Source organism: Halichoerus grypus, chromosome 3 (assembly GCF_964656455.1).
Source record: "Halichoerus grypus chromosome 3, mHalGry1.hap1.1, whole genome shotgun sequence".
Lineage (NCBI taxonomy): Eukaryota > Metazoa > Chordata > Mammalia > Carnivora > Phocidae > Halichoerus > Halichoerus grypus.
The window spans coordinates 130,987,726-131,010,906 of NC_135714.1; the positions used below are offsets into that span (position 1 = coordinate 130,987,726).

A 23,181-nucleotide genomic window follows, 5' to 3' on the forward strand; every position below is an offset into this window, starting at 1 on the left:
ACTTCTACCAGGAGCTAGCTAGTACTCAGCCCGTGCAAAAAAAAAAAAAAAAAAAAAAAAAAACCCTTTTACATAGTATCTTAAGCAGAATAGAGAAAAGAAAATATGCTGAAGGGTATGATGGAATTCATTCTAAATCCAAGTATAAATTTGTTTGCTGGGGGGTGGGAGGGGTGAGAGATGCTGTGCCGCCGGGTCTGCCTTGTCCCATTAACCCCATCTACGTTCAGGCTCGCGCGGCTCGGTCTCCAGTCCCAAATACCACTGCCCTCCTATTTCTGCCCTACTGCCCTCGTGAATCTGAATCTGTGATTTAAAACAGGCATCACTGACATCCTTCCTGGACCGCCTAATGCTAGGTCGCTGTTGTCAGGGCAACAGCGAGTCTGAAGGGAGAACCGGCTCTCGGAGTTTCCACGGAAACCGCTCCCCACTGAGGCAGGTGCGGCGGGCCGTGTGGCGTCGGGTAGAGCCCTCGGGCGGGCGGGGCCCCCGGGAAGCCGCGGGGCGTGGCTGGCAGGCCGCAGTGCGCCCTATATCGGTTATACATACATATATTTATTTATTTATTTAAAGATTTTATTTATTTATTTGACAGAGAGACACAGCGAGAGAGGGAACACAAGCAGGGGGAGTGGGAGAGGGAGAAGCAGGCTTCCCGCGGAGCAGGGAGCCCGATGCGGGGGCTCGATCCCAGGACGCTGGGATCATGACCTGAGCTGAAGGCAGACGCTTAACGACTGAGCCACCCAGGCGCCCCTATACATACATATATTTAAAAAGCACTACTTTCCGAGAGGTATTTCACTTGCAAAACAGAACCACTAATTCCTTCCAGCTTGATAAAATCCAGTCGCTCTGGAGGAGCTGTCAGCGCGTTGGAGATGGTCCAGGTCAGGGAGGATCTGCAAAGGAGCTCCCCCAGACTGTAGGGTTCTGTTGGCCAGAATTCTCTGGAGAGGCGGGAACGTTAGTGTGAGCCACTAAAACGTGAGGGAAACAGTTCGATGAGCTTCCTGCGTGCACTTTGCATGGTGCCAGGATATCCTATCAATGCCCAGAAATCTAGTATAAATAAAGTTGAGGTTTGCTGCGTTCCTTTACGTAAGTCCCCTTGACATTTGAGACGCAAGTTAGGTTAACTAGAAGGGCGCCCGCCTCTCGTTTTGTTTCACAAATGCTGCTGGGAAGAGTCTCAGATTTATGCTCAGAGCGAATAGGAAAGAACTGAGGTTTCTGGAGAATTCCCAGGTCAAGGCTGGCGCTCGAACCTTTCTCCTGGTCGGTCCCTGCACAGTCGTCCGAGCTGCGGCATCGCTGGGGCTGAGGCAGGGTGACTGCGGTGGAACATGCGGACCTCAGTCCCCAGCCTGTCATCTGTGTGTCTCTTTATGGGGGGAGGGGCTGCCTGACATAGTTATTAGACCTGGCAGCTGCGTTGGCGGCACCAAGGAGCGTTTTGAGTGAGCTTGCCGAACATGAGGGGCTTTCAGCCGGCCGCCCGCTAGTCACTTCTGGCTGCCTGAGAGGCGGCTCTCCGCGCTTTGTCTTCTTAGCAGTGGCGGGGGTTGTGCGCGCACTCGCCGAAAACAACTGGAAACGTGAGTATCCGTGGCTCCGCGCGGCTCGCAGGCGGCTGGGCTCCGAGGGCAGGCTTCCAGCCGGGTGGCGGGCACGCACGGGCAGCGAAAGGAGAGGCGGGCGCGCCGGGGATCGGGCTGCCGCGGGGGCCTCGCCACGCACGTCGTCGCCACGCCTCGTCCGGAGGTGGTGCGCGCTGGCGCGGCGAGGAGGCGACAGCTCGGGCGCCTGTAGGAGGGCGCTTGGGCGCCCAGTTTCTCGCGCGGGGCTTGGGAACGGGTCCCGTGCTTTGGGCATAAAGAAGAGACCCTCGGGCCTAGGCAGCCCGCGTAGCCGTGTTATCTCGGGGTGGTTTTTTTTTTTTGAGAAAGAAAAGAAGATGCATTTTAGGTTTGGGTCGGTACAATGAGATAAGGCCAGTGTTTTCCCGCCAGGGGAGACCTTTGTGCGCAGCGCAGTGACCGTCGCGGTGCGTCCTTGCAGAGGCCCCGGGCGTGGGGGCGGCGCCGGGACGGCGGGGCGTCCGGGTTCCTTTGGGATCTCAGCGCCTTTGGGATTTCCGAGCCTCGTGGGCCTCTGGCTCTCGCCGAACCCCAAACTCAACTCTTCCCTTCCCCGCCTCACATATTGGGCTCTAACAGGGCAGACATTTTACGGAGAACAGATATAAAACATTAATTCCCTCTTCTCTCCTCAAACTGTGAGTGTGAAGAGGTGTGGTGTTTTTTTTGGTTTTTGCTGTTGTTTGTTTTTTCTTACCCTCCACTGCTAGAGGGAATCTTGTTGTTCAACTTGTTTTTATATTTCTTCTCTGGATAAGATTTCCAACTTTACAGAGTTGGCATTACGCAAGGATCGCTCCGTGGTTTATATATTTCTTAGAGAACGTCGGCTTTTCCCTAGGGGTTCCAGGGAGCATTTTTACCAGAGTCCGTTGGCTCCAGAATGTCACGTTCAATGTTTCGTGTGCATTTTGATGATGATCTGGTTCAGGCCCGAATGTGTGATACTGAGACGCAGTCTCTGCTCTTGCTGGATCTAAAGCTAACTGCTGCTGTCTCCAAGGCTCAGTTTCTTGAGGTGGTGTCTGATACCCAGTATCAGGGGCTGATGGCCATGGAATGGTTTACCTTCTCCATAGGGCCAGCCAGAGCCAGAACCCATCAGATGTTGGGTGTGTGGGCAGTCAACTGTGGGCAAGCTGCTTAAGCTTTCCAGACCTCAGTTTCTTAATCTGTAAACAGGTACAGCAAAATACTATCTCATTGAGATAGGCTGCCATTTGTGCTAGTCTTCCAATTCCATGGTACACTAAGCAGCATTTCCGTTATAACTTGACAGTTGAGGATTAGCTTAGAAATTAGCTTAGAGGGGCGCCTGGCTGGCTGAGGCGGTAAAGGATGTGACTCTTGATCTCAAGGTTGTGAGTTCAAGCCCCATGTTGGATACAGAGATTACTTAAAAAATAAAATCTTAAAAAAAGGAGGGGGCGTGTGCCTATGTGGCTCAGTTGGTTAAACGTGGGACTCTTGATCTCAGCTCAGGTCTTGATTTCGGGGGTCGTGAGTTCAAGCCCCATCCTGGATGTGCAGCCTACTTAAAAAAATTAGCTTAGAATTTGCCTAAAAACAGACCAACCAAATGATTGTAAATGAGTTTACAGGCAAAGAATAAAGAACTAAAACTATTATGGACATGCTTATGTCCCCTTTAACTTTACATATCAGGTTATGGCCCTGGGGAAAGGTTGATGTCTCTCTCACCTGAAAATGAGATTTGATATTTGGTGCTTTAATTTACCCCAAATCTTGGTTTTCTTTCCATCATGGAGTGTGATTTCTCAGGTTTTTGCAATTGAGTTCCTTGTTAACAAAAACCAGGTGATGATTAAGTAAAACAAAAAAAGTGTTGTGAAAGGAAATTAATGGGATTCTGAGATTTTAAGTATGACATTCAACCAGAAATAAATACCACTGCTGAATTCTACTCTAGTAAAATAATGGTCAGGGTTTCTAATTTTGTCCATTGTACTTTAAAAAGAATGTGGAGAGGGGCACCTGGCTAGCTCCCTGTTGGAGGAGCATGCAACTCTTGATCTTGGGGTCTTGAGTTCTAGCCCCACACTGGGTATAGAGGTTACTTAAAAATAAAATCTATTTAAAAATGCAGAGAAACTGGAGGAGGGGTTGAGAATGGAACCACCAAAATAACTTAATGAAGGAAAAAGAAGAGAAACTAAAAAAAAAACAAACAAAAACCTAGGACTGTGTCAGCTGCTAGGAAAATAGAATAAGAGAAAACCAGATTTTGGTAGGTTATAATGAAAAACTCAAAAATGGTAAAACAGTGAAAGAAGCCACTGAGGAGCTTCAAGAATAATTTATCATCTGCCCTTCATGGTCTAGCCTTAGCCATTCTTTTTTTTTTTTTTTTTTAAAGATTTTATTTATTTATTTGACAGAGAGAGACACAGCGAGAGAGGGAACACAAGCAGGGGGAGTGGGAGAGGGAGAAGCAGGCCTCCCGCGGAGCAGGGAGCCCGATGTGGGGCTCGATCCCAGGACCCTGAGATCATGACCTGAGCTGAAGGCAGACGCCCAATGACTGAGCCACCCAGGCGCCCCCTAGCCTTAGCCATTCTTAAACCTGGCTGCATGTAAAGATCCCCTGGGGACTTTAAAAACTCTTCTGTGGCTTGGGTCCCTCTCCAGGCCCAGATTCTGACTTAAGTCATCTGAGTCCAAGTGTGGATATTTTGTCAGAGCTCCCTAGGTGAGACACTAGAGAATGAAACACTGGTCGTGCCTAGGATGGCAAAGTCCACCGCTGCAGGGGCCAGCAGGGAGCATAAATACCTGAGGCCCCGCCAGGGGCTTGGTGGGGTTAACTAGGGAGGGCAGGTGTGATCCGCGGATGGATGTCAGCCAGCTTTGCTAGATCTTCTGCTTTAGCAAGGGAATCTGGAAATCTGGTTTTCAAATTTATGAATATGAACTCTCCAGATCTTTAAAGGTTAGTAACTAATTAAGAGCAGAGCATTTAAAAGTGCATTGTGCTTGCCAAACAAAATACACCTGCTGAAGCTGGCCCACAGGCCCCATTAGGCAACCCTAGCCACAGACTTCTTCGTTCTGAAGGAAGAGCAGGGGCTGACTAACTGCACTCCCAGGACCTCTTCTAGCTTCAGGGTTGTTTTTTGTTTGTTTTAAGATTTTATTTATTTACTTGACAGAGAGAGCAAGAGAGCACAAGCAGGGGGAGTGGCAGAGGGAGAAGGAGAAGCAGGCTCCCCTCTGAGCAGGGAGCTGGATGCGGGACTCCATCCCAGGACCCCGGGATCATGACCTGAGCCGAAGGCAGATGCTTAGCTGACTGAGCCACCCAGATGCCCTTCTAGCTTCAGTTCTGGTTTTGTTTATTCCTTTTTTTTTTGTTAAGATTTACTTATTTGTTTTAGAGAGAGAGTGCATGAGCCAGAGTAGGGACAGAGGGAGAGAATCTCAAGCAGACTCCCTGCTGAGCTGGGAGCCTGACTTGGGGCTCAATCAATCTCATGACCCTGAGATCAGGACCTGAGCCAAAATCAAAAGTCGGATGCTTAACTGACTGAGCCACCCAGATGCCCCTGTTTATGCTTTCTTTTTAACTTAAATATTTCTTGGCCTCATTCTCTCTGAAGGCATATGTCTTCCTGGCTAAGTGTCTACTCCTAAATAGATCTCTTTGGATTATTTGAATGAAGAAAAGTTTCTAGTTCCCAAGCCTCCCCTGACTTCAACTTAAGAGGCTGGCCCCTAGAGACTGCGGTAGTGACTGTGGGCCCTAAGGTTAGGAGATAACCACTCTTACTGCTCCCTGACATTTACCACTCAGAGCTCTCTGCCTCCTTCTGCTGGTCATGGAGATGGGGTGAGTGAAGATTGGGAGGCTTGATGCATTCTCTGGGAGCTGGGAACTGCCTGGAAGCTGCCTCCTGGTGTCTCTTTGGTTTGGGAAAAACAAACATGCATATAAGCAGCACCACCGTTGAAGCATGAGCCATATAAATGGGACTTCAAAAGTTCCCAGTTCACACATCTCTTAAATTTTCCTCTACTTTTCCCTGAGCTACACAAACAATGGAAAAGAGTATGTCCCCATGAGCAAAGAGGAGACATTCAGCACCACTTCCCAGAGGTAGAAGAAATTCAGACCTAAACATGTGATTCCACTGGATTCTCCCTGCCTCTTCCCACTGGGTTAGGGCTACTGTTTTTGTTTGGATGTTGGAGGCAGGGGGTGAAGTAGATGCAGTGCCGCCTGGCTTGACAAAGCTGTTTTGAACAAAGCTGGCTTCTGCTCATCCGTGCTGGGGTAAATGCTCATCTCCTCTGCGCTGAGACCCTGCCGCCTTGCGCGCATGGGTCTCTGGTAGGTTTGGAAGGCTCTCAGTGCCTCACCATTGGGAAGAGAGGGAGGTACCACCCTGGTCTTAGCCCTACAGAGAGGGAAGAGCCAGAGAGACACAGTTGTCCTGCCTTCCTGCATCTAAATGAAATCAGCATTCTTTAGCACCTGCCTGTTTCCCAGAGAAAAGGAAAGGAAATAGGTGTTTCCTTGGCTTCTGGTTGCCAAACCCAGAAATGTGTTTCTTGGAGGAGCAGAAGCCACATCAACCCTGACATTGAGCTGCCCAGGCTACAGGGGGACCAAGGTGCTCTCCTCTGGCATAATCTCCCTCTCTCCCAGGGAGTGCAGGAAAAAGGGGGTTGATTCTTGTCCTGGATTCCTAGATGAACGCATTTCACTTCATCGGCCCTTGCCTCCAGCTGGGAACCAGCTTCCAAGGACCAGGATGTATGATGGGGTGCCATGAGGCCCGTTTGAGGATCTGACAGTGCAGCCTCAGGACTATGGCTCAAGAAAGGGCTGTACGTAAGATCCCTCCTACTCCATACTCCTTTTAGTCAAGGGGCCAACCTGTGGAGTGTACTTTGGGATCAGCCTGACTTGATGTGTCTGTCTTCCTCCTGTGGCCCAGGCTGCTTGTTAAATACATCAATTGCCTTGCCCCAGAACCTGGAACTAGTTTTGCCCATTTCTGGCTTGATCATGATAGGTTGCCGATGGCAAGTCCTGGCCAATGGACTTGTCCACCAGGCCTCACACAAGCAGCTGGTCTTTTTCCTTGAGGTAGTTCCTCTGGTTGCCTCTCCATTCTAGAACGTACCTGTTGGCTCCTCCTTTTTGGCAAGTTCGCTCTTAACGGAAGATCCACTTAAGTGTGTCCAGGAACAAAGAAAAAAGGTAAAACACACCAATCCGAGTTTTTGAACTTCGTGTTGGTTGTAGAAAAATTGGTGAAGGGAAACTTTGATACTGTTGGCTAAAATGCAACAGTATACTCATGACTATTCATCTCTGTCCTGCGTGATTAAAGACTCTTCTTAGAGGAGACTGTTAAAAGGTAGAGCAGTGTCAGTAAAGTATCCTCCAGGCTGAGAAGGCACTTTAAGACCAAAAAACGAAGGAAGCCACTCCATAGAATTTACACACAATTTTATTCAGGGTAACTTACTGACAGGAGGATTGGGCAGGTCGTAGATGATCCAGGCAGTAAGCAACCATCCTCTGCCTCTAGTCTCCACCAAGTCCCCAGCTTTGATAGAGCAAGGGACATGGTGGTGAGGCCACAGGGTAGTGATGCCATCTGGCCCCAGAGGATCTCTACTAGGTACCTGAAGTGGGGCCTTCTGTGCGACAGTCATCTCTGCTAGTTACCTAAAGTGATGCCTTGTGTGCACCACTTTAGGGATGATCAAAACAAGCTTTCCCACATTCCAGTCAGGTCATACATTAACCTCCAAAGGGTCTGGAACGTGTAGTCTCAAGGGAGGTCTTGGTGTGGGCATGAACAGAATGGAGGGCCAAAGACGGAGTCAGTGTTGTTAGCACTTCTACAGAGATGAGTAAGAATATTAGTAAAGCTCAGTTATGTAATACTATGAACTGTAATTGGTTATAAAAAGTAATTCCATTCAAAGTTTTATTTTTTATTTTAAAGTAGATTATTATCATCATATAGTAGCAAGCTAAGAAGTAAATTATCCTTTAATGTGTAGTTATATACAGTGGGCCACAAAGTGCTCAAAAATTGCAATGAAATTTTTAAATTAAATCTACTAAATAATTACTGTTTTTCCCACTGAGTATAAAAATGAGGAAGAGTATGACAATTTCTGCAATTAGCTCTTGCCAGCATGTTTAGGAGAAAAGATTACACACACACACAAAAAACAGATAAAGAATGTAACAAAGCATTAGCTAAAGGGGTAGCCTAAATCATCAGATGATGGACCAAGCCACACAGGTACTCTGTTCTCTACCAAGGCCACAAAGGGGGACACTGATGTTTGCAGGTATAGTTAGGGGACTCTCGGGTGGCTCCTGAGCTTTGAAAGAGGGTCTAGAACTAGAAAGGGAAGCAGAGGTGGAGGCATTTGTCACCTAAAGGCAAACAATTTATGCAGTGGCTTGAAAGGCCGAATGAGCAGGATTTGGCTCTCACTTTGGATAGTTAATGGGGAGAAAGAAGAGAGGCCTTCTTTCTGGAGTCAGATGATTGGGATTTGTATCCAAAGGTGTGTTACCTTGAGCAATTTGCTGTAACATGCAGAGTCTCCGTTTCCTCATCTGTAAGTGGGGACAACCATTGCATTATTTAAAAAAAAAAAGAATGGATGTCAAGGGTCCAGCGTGGCTCGTGGCACACAGGTGATTAACCTGTGATGAGTGTTGTTATCCAGACAGTGACATAAGATGGGACTTTACGTGACTTCAATATCAGAATAAAGACTTTAAACTTGCTCCCACAACAATATGGAGCCACCATAGAATCTTTAGGAAGTGAAAGCTTTCTTGTACCACTTATACAAAAACTCATTGCGTATTTACAAATTCCTGCATGACCATTTGAATCTCTGCTTGGATTTTGTCTTCTCTCTTGCGTCCATAATTCAAACTTTAATACTATAATTTCAAATTAATCAGGATTTAAGTATATTCCCTTAAATCTGTAAGAAGATGATCTCCCAAGATGGTTTGCCGGGAAACCCTGTCATCCCTGGTCAGCATCACATTGACTTCCAGCCTTTCTGGGGAACTATGAGTAGCTCTGAGTATAATAATGTAGTAAGTTGTGACAGCCAGTTACTACCATTGCAGATGAACTTTGTGGAACTTCAATACTCAAAATTTTTATTGTATAAGATTACCTAATTTCCACTAGTATATTATTCTTCTCAGACATGTCTTTCACAACTCATTATTTTGAGCTATTTTAAGGAAAAGTTACAACTTTACTGCGCCTTTGGTTTGATAATGAGTAATATGTTTCCACGTTGTATCTCTATTTTACAACTTTCCAGAACTGTTGGGGGCAATTTTTAGAATATGAGTCAGTTGCAACCTTCACACTGTGGTTTTGAAACATCTTTTTATGACCCTGCTGACTGAAATATTTCTCTGAAGTTATTCTCTCCACTCTTCCCCTCCCTCCTTTCCTTACTTCCTTTGTCTTTGTTAAGCATAATCATTGAGCAGAATAAGCTGCGTTATCTGACACTCACCGCCTCATCGAGGTTCTAGGAATAAGCATTTCTGAGATAGTCCAGCAAAAATCACTGATCTCAGTTTCCCCAGAGGAACACAAAGTAGTCTTGTGAGTTAGTATTAAGATTTTTAGAAGATGATTGTTTTTCTGGCTTCATCTCATAAAAGGGTTTGCAGGGGTTGAGGACTAGCTCTCTGCCTTACAAACAATAACAATTTCAATTTTCTGTTCTTTCAGTTAGATTGATGTTTCCCCAGGAAGGAGAGGGGGGCTAGGTATGATCATCTTGCCAATGTGAATTAACTCTTCATTGGCCGCACTTTTTGGACTTCCATTTACCAACCATTCTCTAGTATTCTGAGTAACAAAGATTTTGTTGTACTTTGAACTAAAATAGGTCCTTTGTTCTAAAAGTGCAATACAAATTTTTGAAACGGGGACTGTAATCCTTCTTTTATTAAAAAAAAACACTTTGTAAGCAAATGTTTATAACCAACCCCTACTGCTCTTATAAGCACGGAGGCGAATCAAAGATCCACCAATGGTCTGTGTTAAAAAGTCACCTCTGCTGCTGGGGCACCTGGGTAGCTCAGCTGGTTAAGCGTCCACCTTTGGCTCAGGTCAAGATCCCAGGTTCCTGGGATGGAGCCTTACATCCTCAGGCTCCCTGCTCAGCGGGGCGTCTCCTTCTTCCCCTCCCTCTGCCCCTCCCCCACTGGTGTTCTCTCTGAGCTCTAATTCTCTCAAATAAATGAATAAAATCTTTAAAAAAATTTTTAAAAAGTAACCTCTGCTGATTGAACATGTGTACCATATGGCAGGCACCATCCTTGTCATCGTGTATGCACCATCCCATTCAGTCTTAACAGGAATCCTGCAACAAGGTTATATTGTCCTCATTTTAGAGGTAAGAAAACCGAAGCTGACAGGTTGGATAAATTCTCCAAGGTCACTGGCTACTAAGAAGCATGTGCAGGAGTTTGACTCAGACCTGTCTGACTTTAAAGCCATTGCTCTTTCCAGTATACTCTACATATCATATGATGCACAGCAGAATCCCTTGGAATATTCTGTTGCCCATTTTGGGTTTTATTTGAGCTCCCTACCTAGTGAATGGTTCATGCTCAAAGAACTCTCACAGACAAGACAAGTACACTTACTAGTTCTCTTGGTATTGTCTAGCTCTCACAAACCAACCACTTATAAGGGAGGTCGGACAAATTTCCCAGATGACTGAATATTGGGCAGTGTTCCAAGGTGTATACTATGTCTAAGACCCACAGAAAAGCACAAGTAAGGGTTACTCCATGGACCACTAGCAAATAAATGCACTGACCCCCTTCTTAGGGGGTGGAAATTTATGGTATTTCACTGGAAACTTTCATCCTCTAGAGAAAAAAAAAACGGATAATGCAAGACTGGAAAAACCCAAGTGCTTAAGCAAACTTGGTCAGACTCGAATCATGAATAAGCCCAAAGAAGCCTAAAGCTCCTAAATGAAATCCGGGTGCACATTGTGTCTGTATGGGGCCAACTTTGCCAACTTACTCTTAGGAGAAACTATTTGTTGTTTACATTATTGTCAAATTCCTAAATCTTCAAGGGTAAGGACTATAGTTTTAACTTTCTATCCTGGCACTTAGTTTACTGCCCGGCATGTAGTACATATTAAGTAAATATTTGTTTGAATGAATGTGTTGGTCAAGTTTCTTCAGAGAACCAGAACCTATTGGGTATGTATTATTATTGTTTTTTTTTTTAAAAAGATTTTATTTATTTATTTGACAGAGAGAGCAAGAGAGAACAAGCAGGGGGAGGGGGAGGGAGAAGCAGGTTCTCCGCCGAGCAGGGAGCCTGACACGGGCCTCGATCCCAAGACCCCAAGATCATGATCTGAGCCAAAGGTAGAGGTTAACAGACTGAGCCATCCAGGCACCCCTGTATTATTATTATTATTAGGATTTGGCTCACATGATTGTGGAGGTTGACAAGTCCAATCTGTAGGGTGGGACATCAGGCTAGAGACCAAGGGAGAGCCCATTTTCCAGTTCAAAAGCCATTAGGCAGGAAGAGCCAATGTTGTAGATGAAGTCCAAAAGCAATCTGCTGGTGAATTCTCTCTTATTCGTGAGAGGGGCCATCTTTTCATTCTATTCAGTCCTCCAACTGGTTGGATGAAGTCCACTCACATTATGGAAGGCAATCTGCTTTATTCTATCAATTAAATCATTAATCTCATCCAAAAATAACTCTGCAGAAACACCCAGAATAATGTTTGACTGGATATCTGGGCACGCTGTGGCTCTGTCAAGTTGACGTATAAAATTAACCATCAGGCGCCTGGGTGGCTCAGTCAGTTAGGCATCTGCCTTCGGCTCGGGTCATGATCCCAGGGTCCCGGGATCGAGTCCCGCATCCGGCTCCTTGCTTAGCGGGGAGCCTACTTCTCCATCTACCCCTCCTCCCTGCTCATGATCTCTCTGTCTCTCACTCTCTCTCTCAAATAGATGAATAAAATCTTTTAAATAAATAAATAAATAAATAAATAAATAAATAAATAAATAAAATTAACCATCACAATAAGTGGGTGAGTAAATGAGAAACAGCAATGTCTGAACTGTGGCAGAGCAAGTGGTATGGCAGGCATTGGTCTTTATCATTGTAGGCTTCAGTTAAAATGATGTCTTGCTAATAAGAAGACATCTTCGTTCCTATCGAGGCGGCCCCAATAGACTATAAAGATTGAAACCATGATGATGTTCCAGGTGGATCTTCCTTTGGTCACTTGTGCGCAAGTGATCAAATGAATTAAAGAAAGGGGTTAAGACATGTACCATGATCTCCAGAATCGAGGGATGACAGGGTATCTCTATAAGAGGTAAGATGTTTTTGGTGGTGGAATCCTAAACACATGCAATTATCTAGTTTTTCTAAGAACTTAGAGTAAAAATAAACTTTATGCTACCCAAGTGTATGTAGCCATATTTAAGACTAATTTGTTTCATTGATTTCATGCAATTAGGTGGTTCTGGTAAATTTCTGAAACTTGTAGACATTGATTCTCTAAAATTATAACTCATGTTACATAATCTGAGATCAGTTTTCTAGACTGACACTTTAGAACATGTGGTACAAAATAAAGAAGGCTAGGAAACATGCCCCTGCTTTGTGATTTAAGTTGTATTTCTTGTTATTATGTACTTAATACTGTACATTTTTAGACAAAAAGTGGGGGGAAAAGGGTTGCTACCTCTTTCACCTAACTTAATTTACCTCTCCAATTAAACTAGCTTCTTCCCGAAAAGTGATCTCATATTCTGATGTTGCTTTAAACTTTTGTTTATATAAATAAATACATGGACTTAATTTTTAAAGTAAAATAGAAATTTTAAAAGTTTACACCTAAATACAGCTCTTACTTCTCTACTCCCCCATCCTCTTCTCCTCCTCCCCGAGGACGACCCCTTTCAACATTCTTAGCCCTTCTTCTATTTGCTATTTCATGTTTCTAAAAGTTATCCTCTTTCTGCTATTTATTTTTAATTATTTTTTATTCAAAATGGTAATATATTTACGTAGATCAAAATTTAAAAGAAAAAAAGGATAAAAACAGTGAAAAGTCTCCTTCTCACCCTGGTCCCCAGCCTCCCTCCTTCCATCTCTGGAGGCGACTAAGTCCAATCTGTAGGGTGGGACATCCTCCCACTGTCATTTATCCTTCCTGAGATTTCCTTGCATATACATACACTACTACTTACTGATCAATTTCAAGTATTAGCTATTGACTCTCAATCACAGCAGATCAAAATTTCTCTTTCTCTCCTAACACTCTATTTTCTCTTTCCTTCCCCAAAACTTATAGTACAAGTCTTGATTAAATCACTACCTACATTATTATGACTATATAAATATTGTCACTGCGGAGCCAAGTGGTTTACTATAATTATGTTTCCTTTAATATACTGCATTTTGTTTTACCCAGAGCTAATAATCACTTCATTTTTTCGTTAGCTTTTCTATGGACCTATTGTCAAGATTTTTTCAAATGCTCCAGGAGATAGGTCACATGGTTATTAGTCATTTCTTTCATTAAAAAAATTCCAAACATTTTATTGGTTCTACTTTCATCCCCTCTGAGATTTTCCTGTCTTATGCTTCTGTTCTATTTCAATTTGGATGGTTTATTTCTGCTTCCAGTATGCTATTGTTTTGGGACTCATTTTTGTCATTCTTCTGTGTTGGATTCTTTTTTCTTTTCTTTTTTTTTTAAAGATTTATTTATTTATTTATTTGACAGCGAGAGAGGGAACACAAGCAGGGGGAGTGGGAGAGGGAGAAGCAGGCTTCCCACCAAGCAGGGAGCCCGATGTGGGGCTCGATCCCAGGACCCTGAGATCACGACCTGAGCCGAAGGCAGATGCTTAACGGCTGAGCCACCCAGGCGCCCCTGGATTCTTTTTTCTTGGACCCCAAATTCTTTTTATTTCTTGTTAATTCTGTTTTTTCTAAAATACATCCTCTAGTAGTTTTTTTTTAAAAAAAGGGCACATGCAAGGTAATTTTTGAGTCCTTGGATATCTGAAAATGTCTTTATTCTAGCACACACTTCATAGTTTGGCTAGGTGTAGAATGCCCAGATGAAAATCATTTTTCCTCAGAATTCTGAAGGCTCCTCCAAGGCCTTCTAGTCCCTATTATTGCTGCTGAGAAGTCCTTTGCCATTCCCTTTCTGTTTCCTTCAATATTTTTTATACCAATGTATTCTGATATCTCATAGTGATTTGCCATGAATTGTTTTTTCATTAATCATTTTGGTAACTTAGCCCTTCTTCTTAAAAATTTTTTATTTAAATTCAATTTAGTTAACATATAATGTATTATTAGTTTCAGGGGTAGAATTTAGTGATTCATCAGTTGCATGTAACACCCAGTGCTCACTACATCCAGTGCCTTCCTTAATGCCCATCACCCAGTTACCCCATCCCCCCACCCACCTCCCCTCCAGCAACCCTCAGGTAGTTTCCTAGAGTTAAGAGTCTCTTATGGTTTGTCTCCCTCTCTGATTTCGTCTTATTTTATTTTTCCTTCCCTTCCCCTGTGTTCATCTGTTTTGTTTCTTAAATTCCACATACGAATGAAATCATATCACTTAGCCCTTCTTAATATGGAAACTCATGCTTTTCTTTCTGGGAAAATGCACTCTTTTCACTTTGCTAATTTCTTCCCGTTTATTTCTTTCTCTTTTCTGGAACTCTAGTTAGCTAAACATTATACCACTTGAATTGATCTTCTAATTTTCTTATCTTTTATGCTATTGAGATCTTCTTCTGTTTTCAAATTTGTAATTTCTAAGGTGTCATTTCTGTTCTTTTATTTTTCTTAAATATCCTGTAGTTTCATGGATGTTATTTTGGGGCGGGGTGCTCTGAAGATATTAAGTACAGTAGATTTTTAAAAACATTTCTTCTAGGGGCACCTGGGTGGCTCAGTCGTTAAGCGTCTGCCTTCGGCTCAGGCCATGGTCCCGGGGTCCTGGGATCGAGCCCCACATCGGGCTCCCTGCTCAGCGGGAAACCTGCTTCTCCCTCTCCCACTCCCCCTGCTTGTGTTCCCTCTCTCGCTGTCTCTCTCTCTGTCAAATAAATAAATAAAATCTTTAAAAAAATAAATAAATAAAATAAAAACATTTCTTCTAGTCCTTGTATTGTTTCTGTGGCCTCTGAGTTTCTTTTTTCTGCTTGTTTGTTTCAGACTTTCTCCTCTCTCGAATGTCTGATAATCTTTGCCCACATACTTGAGTGAGGCTCTAAAATGTTGGATTGCAGTCTTTGTGTGATTGGTGGGTACGGCAATTGGTGGACCTTCTTTGAAGAATGATCTGGCAGTAAGCCAGGTTTTCTTTGGGAGACCCAAAAGGTAGTGTTGGGTGAATTTCTCTTTCATGGGAACATTTAGTTTTTTTTAAGACTAAGAAGTCTCCTAAGAATACTTCTGCTTTGGATAGATAAAACTGATCGCCACCATTCTGTAAGCATGAAAGGAAAGAGAGTCTGGAATGCCTAATATTTAATATACAGACTCACTTTATTCTTCAGCTTTCAGTTTGGTGTGCTTCAACCTCCCAGGAGTCTATCTTACATTAAAATTCTGCTCTTGAGTAGAGGCTGTTAATTTTTAAATCTTTCTTACCTAACCACAGAGCTCTATGTGTGTTGTGGAATCAGTCATATAGTAATATCAAGAATTTGGACTCTGCAGCTAGAGTGTTTGGGTTCAAATCTTGGCTCCACTAATTACCAGCTGTCTGACCTCTCTCAAGTTCCCTAAGCCCGGTAGTTGGTGACTTCATGCTAAAGGTGAATGGTACAATGCCCATGGAGGAAAAGAGCCCATAATTTGGATTTCATTTCTCTTTAGTCTGGACTATTTTATCTTTTTTTTTTTTTTTTAAGATTTTATTTTTAAGTATTCTTTATAACCAACATGGGGCTTGAACTTACAACCCCAAGATCAAGAGTTGCATGCTCCACTGACGGAGTCAGTCAGGAGTCCCTGGGCTATTTTGTATTTTAAAAATGCTTTCTTTTATAACACACAAACCAATGAAAGCACAAAGAAATAAAATTGCACACATGATCTTTCTGCAAAGATGGCATGGAGTTTTCCACTGAAGTAATTCATTGTTCACAGAATTTGGCAATAAGGAAAGGAAAAAGTCTCTAAACAAATAGCCCATTGAAAACCATACCATGACATGAGGATGATGCAATGACAAATGGCAACATGGAAAGAAATCCTCAATGAAAATTTTGTGTTACAAAAGGATCAAAAGCTGTCCAAAAAAATGACAAAGAAACAATGTTTGTTTTGAACCCTTATTCAGATTTCATGTTTGACTTTACCCTTGGAGTTTTTAACGAGTTATTTGTTTTTCCTTCACCGCCATACTTAGAATCAACATGGTGGATTTCTCAGCTCCTGAATTCTCTTTGCTTCTGCGATAAGTATAAGACAATGGAGTGCAGAGAACCCTCCACCTCTTATAGTAAGAGTGGAAGAAGGGAAGCAGCTGCTGAGAGAAAAGTGCAGGAGAGAAGAGATGTAAACAGACTTCAGTCAAACCTTCATAAATGACACAATTTATTTATTTATTTTATTAATTTATTTGAGAGAGAGAATGAGATAGAGAGAGAGAGCATGAGACGGGGGAGGGTCAGAGGGAGAAGCAGACTCCCTGCTGAGCAGGGAGCCCGATGCAGGACTCGATCCCGGGACTCCAGGATCATGACCTGAGCCGAAGGCAGTCGCCTAACCAACTGAGCCACCCAGGCGCCCCATAAATGACACAATTTAGGGAGGAGATAAGCCAAGGGTTCTGTCCCCCAGTGAGCCTAGGCTTGCTGGGGTTGTTGGAAGTGGTCCTAAGTCCCTCCACCCAGAATTTCTCTTCTGCAGATTTTCTGTCTCAGAAGCATAGAAAATGACAAAATATGTGTTTGAATAATATGAAATAAAAAGATATGTACTTTCCAAGGCTCATTTGCCAATTTCCTTGTCATTTACTTAATTCTTGATTTATCTGTGGTGATTAAAAAAAAAACAGGGAAAATATAGCCAGCTACTTACATGTAAAGAAAACATTTTAAATAGGAAAAATGTGCACAGGTGTATGTACAAGGATTTTTTTTTTTGCATTTGTAATATTAATTTGCCCACAGCAGGGGACTGGTTAAATAAATTGTGCTACATTCATAAAATAACATGCTATGCAAATACACACCAAGAAATGGGCTTATAGAGCTAAACATTTCCACAAGGGGAGTTATACATGATATGTTATTGGTAGTAAGCTAAGGAAATTATAAATTACTGTGAATTATTTTGTTTTAGTAAGCACTTTAAAAAAAAAGATTTATTTATTTTAGAGAGAGCAAGAGTGGGGGAAGGGGCAGAGGGAGAGAGAGCATCTCAAGCAGGCTCCCCACGGAGCGCGGAGTCATATGTGGGACTCAATCTCACCACCCCAAGATCATGACCTGAGCCAAAATCAAGAGTCAGACATTCAACTGGCTGAGCCACCTAAGCACCCTTTAATAAGCACTGTTTTTATATGTTTGTTTAGAAAATCACCTGGCATGATGCTAAACTGTTAAGGAATCATTTCTATGTGGTAGGAAAAGAGATATAATTGAATTTTTGCAGAGAACATTTATTGTTTTTGAAACTAGAAAAAAGTGTATACAGCTATAAAAGTGACCAAAGGCAGGCAGCAGGATGCGCAAAGTTAGAAGAAAATGACCTTAATACACACATGTTGGATAATCATGAGTGATTGACTGACGTTAAAACTATAGACTTTCCTTGAAATAACTCAAAATGTTAATTTTTTACTTTCTCAAATGAAACCAGTTTAATAGGCTTAAAGATATAAAATAATGTCTTAAACTAGAAAGCGTAGTGGTAGGTATACAGTGGTTGATTTAATTACACTGTTAAAAGGTCTTTAAAATACATTCTCAAAGTGTTGATTTTTTCCCCCTATAATCTAGCACTTACTTAAAATTCTTTAAAAGATTTTCATTTGATATAAATTCTGTAGTAGTGGAGGTGACTTGTTCTCTTCAAGAAATCAATCTATACTGAAGAGCAGAGAAGTTGCTATTCATGACGTAGTTGAGACCAAATTTTCAGGCAGACTGGCATGCTTCAGAAAATGCAGACCCACACACCACGCTTTAATGTACAGATTGAACATATCTTGTTTGCTTTACTTAATTATACTTACACTTGTTGTATAGGAGGCAACAGTCTAAGTTATCGGATTATACAAAGAAAAACTGTAGTATGCCCTGCTTTTTGTACTCTACCTTGATGTATGAATTTTGATTTAATTTTACTTGACCGTTTGAGGTAGTATCTTTTTTACCTGTCATTTCTCTGGTGTGATTCAAGTTTTATAAATGTATACGTATATATATGTCTCTGTATAGTGTATATATGAGTGTAGATGTATTTATAGGATGTTTTACCCAAAAAGATATCCCCAAACCACAGCATTTATAAAGATTTTTATATTGATGAAGGTTCTCCGTCATTCTTCACCATAACATTGTCAGAAGTGCCAACTTGGTGAAATGTTTCTCCAACTTTCCAGACAGTCTGTAATTGGAATGTATTTGAATTTTTGCCTTCTCAATGTCTATGCCTGGCATCTATCCATGCCTAAATATGGTACAGGGAAAACATGTACATTTCCCTCTGCAGCACAGTACTTAGCATGAGTGAGGGCTGTGTCACTCGATAATGGCATCCACAGAGGCAGGCATATTCTGGCTTCATCTGCATCTACAAAACAGATGTGTGCTTGTGTCCCTGCCCATGGAAGCATTAATGGCACCTGCAGCTGGGATGTGTGGATGGTTCGTTTCAATCCACTGCCTGGCAAAGTACATGCTGAAGTGAATGGCCCAATTGTTGGAGTTAACAGCGTTAGACTTTCAATTAAAGGAGAAGAGGGAGGAGAAAAGGGCAGAAGAGGAGGAGGGGAGGAGGAGGGATATAATAAATAAGGCAAGGGAGGTTTAGAAGAGGTGGAATGCCCACAATCTCCTGGTTAGCATGGGGTGTAGCCAGCTTTAGAACAGAAGCTGTCAGTTACAGATCGGCATATCCACTATCTGAGAAGGGACAAGGTTTTTTCCCCATGTTCAAGTGGCCAAATATAAGCCATTATAGATATTTACCCTGTACATATTTGATATTTGATTGTGTCTTATGTATTCTGTACCTCTCACAGTTCCTGCCGCAATGCTTTTAACATAGCAGGATTTCTTTTTTTTTTTTTTTTAGATTTTATTTATTTATTTAAAAGAGAGAGAGAGAGAGAGCACAAGAGGGGAGAGGGGCAGAGGGAGGAACAGACTCCCCACTGAAGGGGGAGCCCGATGCGTGGCTTGATCCCAGGGCCCCGGGATCATGACCTGAGCGGAAGGTAGACGCTTAACCGTCTGAGCCGCCCAGGTGCCCCACATAGCAGAGTTTCAATAAATATGCATTTAATTAACTAATAGAAAAAAGTTGGTAATTCCTAGTTCAAGGTTTAGAGATTGTGAATTCAGTGACTTTTAAAATATTTTTTCTTTTGGAAGATTTCAAAATTACCCAAAAGTAGAAAGAAGAGTATAATAAGCCTCCATGAATCCAAACCCAGTGTCAACAATTATCAACCTTTTGCCAACCTTGTCCCTCCTCCCCACAACTTTTTGCTGTTTTATTTTTTGCTGATTTATTTTATTTATTAAATTAAATTAAAAATTAATTAATTAATTTTTATGTAGTGTTCCATGATTCATTATTTGCATATAACACCCAGTGCTCTATGCAATACGTGCCCTCCTTAATACCCATCACTGGGCTAACCATCCCCCCCCCGAACCCTGTTTGTTTCTCAGAGTCCATAGTCTCTCATGGTTTGTCTTCCCCCCGATTTCCCCCCTTTCATTAGCACTCACCATAGCACATACCCTCCCCAATGTCTATCACCCAGCCACCCCATCTCTCCCACCCCCCACCACTCCAGCAAACCTCAGTTTGTTTCCTGAGATTAAGAATTCCTCATATCAGTGAGATCATATGATACTTGTCTTTCTCTGATTGACTTATTTCGCTTAACATAATACGCTCTAGTTCCATCCAGATCATTGCAAATGGCAAGATTTCATTTTTTGATGGCTGCATAATATTCCATTGTATATATATACCATATCTTCTTTATCCATTCATCTGTTGATGGACATCTTGGCTCTTTCCATAGCTTGGCTATTGTGGACATTGCTGCTATAAAATTGGGGTGCACATACTCCTTCGGATCACTACATTTGTATCTTAGGGGTAAATACCCAGTAGTGCAATTGCTGGGTATTAGGGAAATTCTATTTTCAACTTTTTGAGGAACCTCCATACTGTTTTCCAGAGTGGCTGCACCAGCTTGCATTCCCATCAACAGTGTAGGAGGGTTCCCCTTTCTCCGCATCCTCGCCAACACCTGTCGTTTCCTGACTTGCTAATTTTAGCCATTCTGACTGGTGTGAGGTGGTATCTCATTGAGGTTTTGATTTGGATTTTCCCGATGCTGAGTGATGTTGAGCACTTTTTCATGTGTCTGTTGGCCATTTGGATGTCTTCTTTGCAAAAATGTCTGTTCCTGTCTTCTGCCCATTTCTTGATTGGATTATTTGTTCTTTGGGTGTTGAATTTGATAAGTTCTTTATAGATTTTGGATGCTAGCCCTTTATCTGATATGTCATTTGCAAATCTCTTCTCCCATTCTGTCGGTTGTCTTTTGGTTTTGTTGACTGTTTCCTTTGCTGTGCAAAAGCTTTTTATCTTGATGAAGTCCTAATAGTTCATTTTTGCCCTTGCTTCCCTTGCCTTTGGCGATGTTTCTAGGACGAAGTTGCTGCGGCTGAGGTCGAAGAGGTTGCTGCCTGTGTTCTCCTCTAGGATTTTGATGGATTCCTGTCTCACATTGAGGTCTTTCATCCATTTTGAGTCTATTTTTGTGCGTGGTGTAAGGAAATGGTCCAGTTTCATTCTTCTGCATGTGGCTGTCCAGTTTTCCCACCACCATTTGTTGAAGAGACTGTCTTTTTTCCATTGGACATTCTTTCCTGCTTTGTCAAAGATGAGTTGAGGGTCCATTTCTGGGCTCTCTATTCTGTTCCATTGATCTATGTGTCTGTTTTTGTGCCAGTACCATACTGTCTTGATGATGACAGCTTTGTAATAGAGCTTGAAGTCCGGAATTGTGATGCCGCCAGCTTTGCTTTTCTTTTTCAACATTCCTCTGGCTATTCGGGGTCTTTTCTGGTTCCATACAAATTTTAGGATTATTTGTTCCATTTCTTTGAAAAAAGTTGATGATATTTTGATAGGGATTGCATTAAATGTGTAGATTGCTCTAGGTAGCATTGACATTTTCACAATATTTGTTCTTCCAATCCATGAGCATGGAACATTTTTCCATTTCTTTGTGCCTTCCTCAATTTCTTTCATGAGTATTCTATAGTTTTCTGAGTATAGATTCTTGTCTCTTTGGTTAGATTTATTCCTAGGTATCTTATGGTTTTGGGTGCAATTGTAAATGGGATTGACTCCTTAATTTCTCTTTCTTCAGTCTTGTTGTTGGTGTATAGAAATGCAACTGATTTCTGTGCATTGATTTTATATCTTGCCACTTTACTGAATTCCTGTATGAGTTCTAGCAGTTTTGGGGTGGAGTCTTTTGGGTTTTCCACATAAACTACCATATCATCTGCAAAGAGTGAGAGTTTGACTTCTTTGCCGATTTGGATACCTTTTATTTCTTTTTGTTGTCTGATTGCTGTGGCTAGGACTTCTAGTACTATGTTGAATAGCAGTGGTGATGGTGGACATCCCTGCGGTGTTCCTTACTTTAGGCGGAAGCTCTCAGTTTTTCCCCGTTGAGAATGATATTCACTGTGGGTTTTCCATAGATGGCTTTTATAATATTGAGGTATGTACCCTCTATCCCTACACTCTGAAGCGTTTTAATCAAGAAAGGATGCTGTACTTTGTCAAATGCTTTTTCTGCATCTATTGAGAGGATCATATGGTTCTTGTTCTTTCTTTTATTAATGTATTGTATCACATTGATTGATTTGCGGATGTTGAATCAACCTTGCAGCCCAGGAATATGCTGATATATTTTAAAGTGAATCCCAGATATGCCATTTCACCTATAAATACTTTGGTATGGATAACTAACAGACAAGGACTTTTAATAAAAATCAAAAGCATAACCACCATACAACTATCATACCTAACAATATTAATAGTAATTTTTAAATATCATCTAATATCTCATCCATAATCAAATTGATTGTCTCAAAGCCATCTTTTGATGGTATGTGGAATCAGAATGGAAATTATGTGCACTTTGCATTTGGTTTTTATGTCTCTTGTATTTTTTTCTCTATAGTCCCACTCGCCCCTGTTTTCATAGTGACTTTTTCTTTTTTTTCTTTCTTTTCTTTTTCCCTCCCTCCCCCCTTTCTCTTTCTCTTTCCTTCCTCTTTCTCTTTCTTTCTTTCTCTATCTTCTTTCTTTCTCTTCCTTTGTTTCTTTCTTTTTTCCTTTCTTCCTCCCTCCCTCCCTCTCTCTCTCTTTTCCTTCCTTCCTTCTTTCTCTCTCTCTTTCTTTCTCTCTCTTTTTCTCTTTCTTTCTCTCTCTCTTTCTTTCTTTCTTTCTCTCTCTCTCTCTCTCTCTTTCTCTCCTTCCTTCCTCTCTCTCTCTTTCTCTCTCTGTCTCTTTCTTTCTTCTCTTTCGTTCTTTCTTTCTTTCAACCAGGGCATTTTTCCATTACAGTGATTTTTAACTGCGTCTGGGAACACTTCCAGGAGGAGGTTGATGATACTGATTTTCATTCCTGCTAGCCTCTGGAACAGTGTCTGTGCTGATGAGATTCTGGATTCCATCTTACCCATTCCTTCAGCGTACAAATGTGTGTTGAAAGCCCGCGGTGTGCCTGTGCTGTGTCCACGTGGAGATGTGGCGCATCCCAGTGCCCGTTCTACTGCAGTGATGAGTTGTGGATAAACAGGTTGAGAGCACAGAGAACCACCAGGCTCAGAAGAGGGAGACCGGGGCGCCTGGGTGGCTCAGTCGTTAAGTGTCTGCCTTCGGCTCAGGTCATGATCCCAGGGTCCTGGGATCGAGTCCCACATCAGGCTCCCTGCTCTGCGGGAAGCCTGCTTCTCCCTCTCCCACTCCCCCTGCTTGTGTTCCTGCTCTCTCTATCTCTCTCTCTCAAATAAATAAATAAAATCTTAAAAAAAAAAAAAAAAGAAGAGGGAGACCGTGCCCTTGAGTTGGGATAGTTTGAGAAGCAAAGCAGAGGTGACATTTCAAGGGCTCAGGAGCAAAGTTCTGGAGTAGAGTGTTCCAGGAAGACAGGACCTCGGAAAGCGGGAAGGCGGATGGAAGGAGCT

General features: G+C 42.4%; 1 protein-coding gene across 1 annotated transcript in view; it reads left to right on the top strand.

Annotated features, from left to right (window-relative positions):
• The first annotated feature begins 699 nt into the window (after positions 1–699).
• TRIM2 (tripartite motif containing 2) overlaps positions 700–23,181 on the top strand; it is a 172,797-nt gene continuing 150,315 nt past the window's right edge. The window contains exon 1 of the mRNA XM_036103600.2: positions 700–1,601. The gene's annotated coding sequence lies outside the window, so the exon portion shown is untranslated. The remainder of the gene's footprint in view (positions 1,602–23,181) is intronic.